Source organism: Heterocephalus glaber, unplaced genomic scaffold (genome assembly GCF_053883595.1).
Source record: "Heterocephalus glaber isolate CG9 unplaced genomic scaffold, H.glaber_assembly_v1.0 deba00001504, whole genome shotgun sequence".
NCBI classification, from domain to species: Eukaryota; Metazoa; Chordata; class Mammalia; order Rodentia; family Bathyergidae; genus Heterocephalus; species Heterocephalus glaber.
In genome coordinates, this window is record NW_028258324.1 from 13,234,295 (window position 1) to 13,243,255 (window position 8,961).

The window sequence follows — 8,961 nt, forward strand, 5'->3', positions numbered from 1 at the left end:
TTTTTTTTTTTTGGTACTGGGGATCCAACTCAGGACCTTGTGCTTTCGAGGCAGGTGCCTGAACCACTGAGCTAAATCACCGACCTTAAACTGGTTGTATTTTATGATATTCTTATTTGGCTTTAGGAACTTTGAACTGTTTAGAAAATTAAGGTAATTGGAAATTTTATTTTCCAAAGAGTTCTGAAAATATAGAGTTCTACATTCAGTTATTAAATTAAACCTGTAATTGAAATAAGCATCATAATAATACACAGGAGGAAAAGTCTGAATTTTGATCCATAAGTCAAAAGGACAGTTCAGGCAAAGATCTTAATATACTGCATCTACAGATACATTCTTCACCTAATCATAAAGAATCTTATCTCCTCATGAGAAAATCGAAAACTGATGAATCCTTAAGTTTTCTCGAATGGGGAAAACAATTTTGATTATTCCCTGTGAATCTTGATGTAAAATTACACACCATGATGTACTGGCTTAAGTTAAGGGAATGCTGAATATTATAGCAGCACAATTTTTTTTTCTTCTTTTTTTGGTACTGGGGATTGAACTCAGGACCTTGCACTTGCGAGGCAGGCACGGTGCCACTGAGCTAAATCCCTGGCCCGAATGTTTAATATTATAAAGGAGGGAGAGTTTATAGCTTATAACTCAAAAAGAGGAGCAAGATAAATTTAAAAGCTTGAAAGATAAGAACAGGGTTTAAAAAAGAAAGAAACCGAGAACCTGTGAAAATAATAAGTAACATGGATAAGATAGCTTTGATAATTCAATAACAAGGAACAAAATTGGTGCCTTCAGCCAGAACTCATGGGTGCCAATCTTGATCTTATCTGTCGATGAGGAACTGATGCAGAATTTTGTCCCCAGCCTTTTGTGGCTTTCTCTGCCACCTTGTAGTAGTGAGGAAGCGCTCTCTCCTGGCGACTGACAGCCTCCACCAAGCAAGAGCTGTGCCAACCTGCTCTTCTGACATCAGGGCCCTCAGACTGAAAACAACAGAAAACAGTTGACCAAACATCTGTATAATTAAGACTTATAGCAAAGAGCGAGAGACTAAGAATGATTCTGGAGCAAAGAGATTTTTATTTTTTTGCAAATCATTAGTGGAATGAAGTCGAAAAATAAAAATAAATATTAGAAAAACTGAACTTTATTTGATAATTGATAATGGGATAATTTATTACATAAGTGGATAATATTGTAAGTTTTTTTAGAACTTATAGACGGTAAATATATGAATTTTTAGCATAAGAGAAAATGTTGTAGAATTAGAAATTTGAGTAGGAACACTATATTGTTAGAACTTGATTGGAAAACTTCAAGATAAACTCATGCTTTTAAGAAAATAAAAATAGTAAATTAAAAATACATACCTTTTGTTTCCAGGGAGCCACATCACTCCACAATGCATTGGGACTTCCTCATTCTGGTCTCATATTCTTTCCCACAAAAGAACCTTGGGAGAAATGGCAGATTCCACACTTTGAGCCGAAACTTTAAATTAGTCAGTCTAAACTGGGGATTAAAATAAAGCAGTGGCTGAGGTCAGCTGACACACAGCAAACCTGAAATGTCATGTGTCCAAAATGTTACACAAAATAGTGAAAGTACACCAAATAGTCTAAGAGAAATTGGGAAAAAAAGCGTATTTGCTAAGGTGTTTATTATATCAGTATTTTGTTGGTGTCACCAACTCAACTACTATATAGATGAGGAAAACAGAAACTAGCGACTGACTTTGTGTGTTGTGACTTGGAGACAGAAAACAAAGGCGGGGTGTAGCTCAGTGGTTGAGTATTTGAATGCAGGAAACCCTAGGTTCAATCCTTAAGACTTGAAGAGAGGCAGAGGAAGGGAAAAGGGGGAGAGGAAGGGGAGAGGTACATGAAATATCAAAATTCATTTGGGATATCTTTGATCAGACTCATGTATTAGGAGGGCCCATAAAATTGGTGCTTAGGGATTAAGGTGTAATGGAGCCTGCTTTCTGCCTGGTGGTCCATTTGTTTTATTTCTTCTTGCACACAGATCTTAAGTACACAGCAAAAATCCCATTGAATAAATTTTTGTGTCTGGGTCTCATTTCCACATCATTGATAAGAAAAGAAATTCTCTTCCAAGAAATAAATGAACACAAACCTCATAGTAAACTGCACAAAGATGAAAACCTAAGCAATGACTGCCATCTCTTCAAAGACTATTTCAGAATTTAACACTAGTCAGAACACATGCACATATGTGTGCACACACACACTATGGGAAATGCCCTGAAAATTTGCAGTTCATTTGTAAAGGAAACACTTTGAAGATTTTTCCAAACTTGACGGCAGTCCTAAAAGTGTACATGACAGTATCAGTATCTGCTTGTGAAAATGAGGGGAAATTTTCTAAACTCTCAGTAATAGAAGGCATTCTCAGATCAGCTGCATGGGAAGAAGACTGTATTTTCTCTCAAGGTAGTGACCTCAAAGTCCACACATGAAGAGGTGATCAAAAAATACCTAGTCAGGGATGCGAAAAACCCAGATGGTGGAGGTGAGTCAAGTAGTACTGTGTACCATTACCATTTACTTTTAGGATTTCCAATTAAATATTCACTTTTGTATCTAATTTTGTTTTCTTTTTCTTAAAGTTGGTGCTAAATAATTTAAGCTTCAGGCCTCACAAGACCTGGAATGGCCCCACTGGGCTGCCTCCCACAGCTGGAGCTGCTGTGTCCCTCTCTCTGGACTTGTGGCCTCTTGTTTCCGTGGTCTTCATCCTGCCGTGTGGGCGGGTGCTCTGCTCTTCCTCAGCAGCTGCCGTAGCCTAATGGACCTCTCCCAGCTTGACCCCTGGGCTTCAGGACCTTCTCAGCTCCACTAAGCAACTTTAGGACATGTTGGTGAGAGGCAGGGACAGATTTGTTTAGGCAGACTTAAAAGAAGTAGGCTCAGAGAAAGTTGAGTGTGGGGAGAGGTGCATTGTGGGTCGTGGGGATCATGTGTGGTCTTGGAGATGTCCTTCAGGATGGATGATCCAAGATGTTTTGCTTAGGAACAGTCTTTGAACCCGTTGAATTTGTTTCTTCATCTAAATTTCACGTTCCTGCCCTTTATCTTATCAACTAGATTAATTTATAGGCTAATAGCATCTTTAAGGGGTTTGGGGATGATGGATATGGAGGAAAAAACCAAATCAACCAACCTAGGAGAATGAACAGGCCTAGAGAGCAATGATATGGAGTACAGATAGGGATAATCTTGGGTAATTTTGCATCTGAAGTTGCAGCTTTCTTAAAAGTACAATAAAAGTACACTTTAAAATTTTTATGAGTACATGTTTGTAGTACATAATGATTATATTCATTATGGGAAAAAAGTACACTTCTGAAATTATGATTTTCCTTGTTTCTCCATTCCTCCCTATATCCTTCCTTCCTTTTTCGCAGCATTGGGGATTGAACCATTGTAGCTACATTCTTTGCATTTCTTATTTATTATTTTGAGACAGGGTCTTGCTAAACCATTAAGTTGCCCAGGCTGGGCTACAACTTGAGATTTTCCTGCCTCAGCCTCCTAGAGTGCTGGGATTACTGGTGTACACCACCATGCCTGGCTTTCTTGTCTCCTTTCTGCCTATCTCTATTTATTCTATCCTACTGTTACCAGATGGTGGTCCCAGGCGAATTCTTTCCAGGTTCTTGGTGTCCTGAACAAAAATTGGACAAAACATACAGAAAAGGCAGTGGAGATGTGTATTTATCAAATGTGGAAGAGAAGTAAGTACACTGCAGAATGACAGTGGGGTTGTGAACAGATTGACAATGGCAGAGGCAAAGGGAAAGGGGTCTTTTGTGTCTAGAATTCCTGGGTTGGCTTTTCCCTCATGCAAATAAGGCACTGGGGCCATTGTCCTATCAAAATCTCACTTGGCCTGATGTAAGATTTAAACTGTCCTATCAGGGACTAGCTTGGCTTCACACCAGGTGTAAATGAAGAATTGAAAATAGCACATCTCCAACTGGTTCTGTGCACAGTGCTCAGGAGCTGCAGAGTCCTCCTGGGTCCTGTGTTCTGTGCATGTGCCCTGGGTCTCATTGCTTTGACAGATCCCACCCAGTTGTTTTGAAGGTTTTGCCCCAGCCCTCATCTCCTACCTCACTATCCTAGTCAAGGTCAGTGCTGCTACGCAAGCCCTGAACTCAGGATTCCTCCTCCCCAGTGGGGTTTAATGCTCTGTGGTTGCTGCTCTGAAATTCTTAATAATTTTATCTTTGACCTTGTGTTTTCTGGTGAAATCCATGTGATTTCCCAATGGGACCTATGCTGGGGTCTTAAAGCCACAGCTCCTGTGTGCTTCCTTCCACCTTTCCCTGCTTGCCTGGCACAGGTTTTCAGCCACCTAGTCCCCTGTTCAGGCCATGTGTCCACCTGGCCCTCCCCTGTCCTCCATCCATGGATCACTGCAGCTCTCCACTTCTGCAGGGCCCAGGGAAGGCTGGGTACTTACACCTTGTAGTGGGGGGACATGGCACAGTAGTGACCTCAACTGAGGCTGACATCACCATGTGTCTGAGCCTTTGTGCTGGTTGGCACTGTGGGCCATGGACAGGGGAGACATTAGGCTTGACTTCCTTAACTTCACCCCCAGGTGAGGCAGGTGGCTGGACTGCTGGCTGGTGGGAGGGCACCTGTGGCTTTAGGTGCACTGTCACAGGGTGGGGCTGGATGTGCTCCTCTGTGCTGAGGGAATCATCTCTTCCTCCTTTTGTACTCCCTGACTCTGGCTTGTACAGTCTTTGCCTTTCCTGGCCAGCTCAGAGCAACCCCTTGCAATAAGCCATGAAATAATTTTGGCGATTCTACAACGCAAGCTGAATGCTCTGGTATTTGCACTTAAAACTGCCACTGTACAATATAAAGGTGAAAAGTAAAATTTGTACAGATAATTAAAATTTTTCCTCTTTTTTTTCACTTGGAACACTGTTAGATATCAAATAAAAAACATGACACTTGTGAAAAGAGACCATGGAAAAAAGGAAAAAAAGCTTTCTAGGCACCTGTTGTGACATTTTTCCACATCAGTGCCAAAGGGTCCCTCAAATTATGTAGGTGATCCTGCTCGTGGCTGATGTGCTGATGGGGGAGAAGGATTCCAGGGCAGGCCTGATGCCTTGTGTGGTCCTCAAGCCTCCAGGGCTCAGCAGGAGAGGCTGTCAGAGGTGGACAGCCAGGGCACGATGTGCTGCCGGGAGCTTGGCAGGGCTGGGGTGCTGAGGAGTGGCAGGGTGGCTGCCCGCTGCTTCTGGAACATAAATACTGGAGAAAGAATCAGAGAGAGAAAGTCGAGGGTGGTTGGAGCCCACGCAGAGTCACTGGGGAGTGTAACAAAGGACAGATGCCTGTGCTTCCCTCCAGAACTCTTGAAAGATCTCCTGGGGTGGGTGCTGCTCTCTGCCATTGGGAGGGGAAAATAGGGACTAAGGAAAGGAAAAAGCTCTGGGTTATGCAGAAGGTGGTTGGGACTCAGAAACACCCAGTGGCAGCTGCTGCTGTTCAGAGGTGCAACTGGATCCCGGCACAGCCTGCTCCTTGGTGTGTGACGCTCACTCCTCATGCTTCCTTTTTTCAAACTCAGTCTTGCCCCACTGAACAGAGCACCTCAGGCTGGATGTCCAGAAGCGCTCTGTGCTGACTCTTGGTGGGAATGGGGGTCTCTCTCTCCTCATGCTGCAGGCGCCCCCACTCCCTGTTGCCCTGGGAGGCTGTGGCCCAGCTGAGGCCCGGAAGAGCAGACACCTCACCACAGGAGCTGATGTTTCATGGGCCAGTCCCACATTCTGGAGAGTCACATGCCAGAGGCAGTGGGGCGGAGGGACCAAGAGTGCCACTTGTATGTTGACCCTCCCTGTGTTTGAGTCCTGACTACCACTTACAGGCTCCCAGACTTTGGGTACATTATTTAGCCTCTCTGAGCTTTACTTTTCATCTGGAAGATGGAGTTGATAGCAATACCTCCCACATCAGGATGGATAGAGGTGAAATTAGGTAATATATGCAAAATAACTCATAGAGGGGCTGGGGACTCAAGTGTTGCCATTTGGCTGAAACTTGCTGATTGGCCAGTGGTTCAGCTTTCACACAGGATGATCTATGGGTGCTGAGGCTGTGGGGTGTGGCAATGGGGTGCAGCTATATGGGCTGCTACTGTACCATGCAAGGCAGTTCCCAGGGCATTGCTGGGGCTAAACTCCCTGCCACTCCAGCAGGCAGTACCCAGGCCTTTCCTCTCTTCTTAACCTGCTTTGAGGCTTGGGCTACTGAACTAAGACAGGCTGGGTAGATAATGCAGGTGTAGGCAAGAACAGGAGGTGATGAGTAGCATCTCTGAGCCCCAAGCCTTCTCAGAGATACCTATATTATCTCATTTAACCTCTACCCATCCATAGCTCAGCAAAAGTAACTTGGCATTTAAGTGGTAGTCAGGACTCAAACACAGGAATGTGAGTTCACAACCCTGCTGGGTGGGGGGGGTGTGTGTTGACCTGTGTGATACCATCAGTTGGTTTTGAGATTTATAGGAAGGTCCTGAGTGCCCCCTCAGGTTTGTTGCTGTGTGAGGGCTTGCGTGGAGAGGCCGTGACACTGTGGCTTTCAGGATATTGAGCCAATCTGTCCCACAGCAGCTGTCATGGTGAGTCAGGACAGATCCGGGAAGGTGGGATTTCTGCCAAAGCTGCTTGTGAACAATTTCTTCCCATTGTGGAGGAAAAATATCATCACTTTGGAAATGAGTTTGTCCACTGTGCTGGAAGACCCTGATGGCTTGGGACTGGGCCATACATCTCGCTTGTCTAGATCAGCCATGTCCGAGAGAGACTGAGAGGCATCTGACCATCCTCTCTGTGATGTCCTCCCAACCCAGAGGAATGCTAACCACCCCCCCACCCCCTTTGTACTATGAGTGAAGAGTAAACCTACAGTGTAAGGTGATGAAAGTACTGAATTATGGAACAGTAACAGAAGTTGAATTATAAGTTGGATACCTGAGTTACATTGCTTGAAAAATACATTATAGATATATGTTTACATATATTGCCACTGTCTTGCTACTTCAAATATGGTAGCAATGAGGACACATATGCCCCATTCCTGAGTCCGAGGGCAGGGATGCTGGAAAGCTGGGTCCTAACACCCCTGACTCCATGTCCTCTTCTCCATGACCTGGGTTTATCCTGAGATGGACCGGAGTTAACTTCATTTCCCCTTCGGTTTCTCCTTCTTTTTGCCAGATTAGGGTATTTAAGCATGATGTGCCGGTTCGTCTATCCCCAAAGAGCTGGCGAAGACTAGAATTTGTTTTCCCCTACGTCCTGCTTTGAGATATTTTTAAACACTTGGATCCGGACTAGCTTCCCGGGGAGAGCGAGAGCCGCTGTCATTTCCAGATCCGCCACTAGGCGTCAGTGGCGCTCTTGGTTGGGGCGAGCTCGCGGATGTAGCTGATTAGGTTTGGTACCGGAGGAGCTTTTGCGCCCTCAAAATAACAAATGTCAGTCTTGCAGGGCACTTTTTTTCAAGAAGTGCCCCAGGGAGCTCGGAAGTTTGCATAGGAAGCCGAGGGAGCTCGGGGCTTCTGATAATGATATTCAGCGTGGAGTGGAGTGGAGTGGCTCACAGGCAAGGCCCGGGTCTTTCCAGCTTTGATATATGAGATTATTATGGAGAGAAGCGCGGGCCAAGCACGGGACTCGCGCTCTGCAGGCCGTGGGTGAGAGCTCGGCTCAGCGAGACGTCGCCACCTGCACGGAGGAGGGGCGGGGAGAGGAACGGGCTGGGTGTGGTGAGCAAAGGAGTTAAAATGCTCAGCGCCTAAATTTTGACAATACATTTCTGCCCAGCACATGCTGGACAGTCATAAAGCACTGCACTAATGAGGACTAAAAAGATAAAAGTAACACACAAACCCTTTTCCCTCCCTGAGCTAATATTCTATCTTTCCCTAAAAAGGTTAAAACATTTAGATGTCTTCTAAACCTGAGGGCTTGACAGTTTGCAAATTTGACATACAACCTTAAATTCAATACAGATGTTCCTAAAAAAGGAACAAAACCTAGGAAAATGCATTTCTAAGATACCGACATTTGCCACCTCAGACCCTTCCCCACGTCTTCATTTCCTTGTAAAAACCTCAGTCCTCACCCTGACTGAGATTTCTATCTTGGATCCTTGCCCGCTGTCCCAGGGTAACCAGTGATCTAAATAAACTCCTGCCTTTCCTATATTCCTGTCTACTAGTAAATTCTTTTTACCACCCTTGTCACCGGCCCTCTATATGCCATCTGGCAAGGCGGTGGGGACCGCCACGGGGGGGCCCTACCAGTCCTCAGTTCGTCCCCAGCAGCCACAGATCAGGCCTCTTCCTGACCGAGCAAGGCAGCCAGGGTGGAGGGCCTTGGAGGGGTGGTAGCAGCTGTTGCTCAAGCTCCAGAGCCTTCACGAGTCAGGGTCAGCTCTGAGAGGAGCTCCTCAAGCCAGCGCTTCAGGAACATGGCCACATAGGAGGTGGCTGTAGGGGAGGCACTCAGAAATGAGGTATCCCTAGAGACTCTTGCACACTTGGCCTCTCAGTATGGGAGGGGCCCGCCACTGGAAGGAGGTTCCCTAGGAGCTGTAGACTCCCAGGCAGGGCTGCCAACAAAATAACCCTGCCTCTCTTCCAGGTTCTGCCAAACCTCCCTCACTGCCTGCTTCTCTTAGACTGTAATGTTTTGTTTTAAGACTCTTACTATGTTTGAACTGCAGCACCTGCTGGGATAAAAATTCCATCTTTTGGGGCTGGGGATTTAGCTCAGTGGTTCTGCCGCCAGCCTCACAAGCTCAAGGTCCTGAGTTTGATCCCCGGTACCAAAAAAAAAAATTCTGTCTTTTGGAACGTCAATTTACCTGCGTGGGTGGTACTGCCACACTTTTC

General features: G+C 45.4%; 1 long non-coding RNA gene across 1 annotated transcript; it reads right to left on the reverse strand.

Annotated features, from left to right (window-relative positions):
- Window positions 1-205: 205 nt before the first annotated feature.
- On the reverse strand, window positions 206-8,573 carry LOC110349187 (uncharacterized). The gene is made up of 4 exons (XR_002394994.2): window positions 8,368-8,573; window positions 5,048-5,306; window positions 1,380-1,462; window positions 206-992 (listed from the first exon to the last, which is right to left on the reverse strand). It is a non-coding gene; the product is annotated as an uncharacterized LOC110349187 (long non-coding RNA).
- Window positions 8,574-8,961: the final 388 nt, after the last annotated feature.